The sequence below is a fragment of the Diaphorina citri genome, unplaced genomic scaffold (genome assembly GCF_000475195.1).
Source record: "Diaphorina citri unplaced genomic scaffold, Diaci psyllid genome assembly version 1.1 scaffold2235, whole genome shotgun sequence".
In the NCBI taxonomy this organism is placed as follows: domain Eukaryota; kingdom Metazoa; phylum Arthropoda; class Insecta; order Hemiptera; family Psyllidae; genus Diaphorina; species Diaphorina citri.
In genome coordinates, this window is record NW_007379660.1 from 692 (window position 1) to 1,943 (window position 1,252).

General features: G+C 35.8%; 1 long non-coding RNA gene across 1 annotated transcript; it reads left to right on the top strand.

The window, feature by feature from the left end:
- The first annotated feature begins 399 nt into the window (after positions 1 to 399).
- LOC113471279 lies at positions 400 to 624 on the top strand. The gene is made up of 2 exons (XR_003394043.1): positions 400 to 447; positions 514 to 624. It is a non-coding gene; the product is annotated as an uncharacterized LOC113471279 (long non-coding RNA).
- The last annotated feature ends 628 nt before the right edge of the window (positions 625 to 1,252 follow it).

Genomic DNA, 1,252 nt, shown 5'->3' on the forward strand with positions numbered 1-1,252 from the left:
TCGTTTTTAAAGAAAATAAAAATTACAGCGTTTATACCGTGAAAATAGAAACTTGTGGATAAAAACAAAACAAAAAATTAAACAAACAGAACATGAATTCAAGTAAACAGAACAAACAGAACAGAATTGAAAATTGAAAGTAGGTAAAAATTGTCAAATGAATTAAATCTTAGTCAATATGTAGGCATGGTCCATGGTCAGTTGATGGTCTGCATTTGTTCATCTGAAAGTGAGATCTCAAAAAACATAAACTTGACAAACTTTGGTCTGACAATCTGGTCCTCAAGTGAGAACATATTAAACCAGCGGCTGAAAAAGCTCTTTCTACTTCAACGGATGTAGGAGGAATGGATAGAAATACAAGATTTGCAAGACCAATATCATCCTTTCAAATATTGGAGTGCCCCTTTATTTTGTTGGAGTTGCTTACTTATTGAGTACCTACAGGTACCATAAGCCTATTCATTGGAGTACCTACAGGTACCATAAGCCTATTCATTGGAGTACCTACAGGTACCATAAGCCTATTCATTGGAGTACCTACATAACTGCGGATATTCCGGACTGTCTGACGAAAACAAGGATTATCATCGACCGACCTTCAGGATTTAGTTTTATGCCGGACCCTATAATATTTTTGGAGTGCCCCTTTATTTTGGTGAAGTTGCTTACTTATTGAGTACCTACAGGTACCATAAGCCTATTCATTGGAGTACCTATGTACCTACATAACTGCGGATATTCCGGACTGTCTGACGAAAACAAGGATTATCATCGACCGACCTTCAGGATTTAGTTTTATGCCGGATGAAGAAAAATGGGATTACTGGTGAGTTACTATTCCCCCCCCCCAAGATATTTTATTTGTGAAAAAGTAAGTACAGTTTACACTGATGATGCCAGCAATGGCGAAACATGTCTGTTTGAATAAACAATAAAAAAAAAACCCCTCCCCCAACTGTGAAGAGTAAAAGTTATTGTGTTCTTCTTTTCAAGATGAATCTTCACAAAGTTACGTCAGAATCTATCAATATATCAAAAACTAAGTAGGTAATTTATTATTTACATAGTAATAATTGCTGAGAGGCTGGCTGAAATTTCCCTTGCTAAAGAAATAGCAAAGGTTGAGTGCGAAGGGCATCCACTCATGAAAATTTTGTAGCCAAAACCATCGTCAGAATCTATCAATATATCAAAAACTAAGTAGGTAATTTATTATTTACATAGTAATAATTGCTGAGGCTGGCTGAAA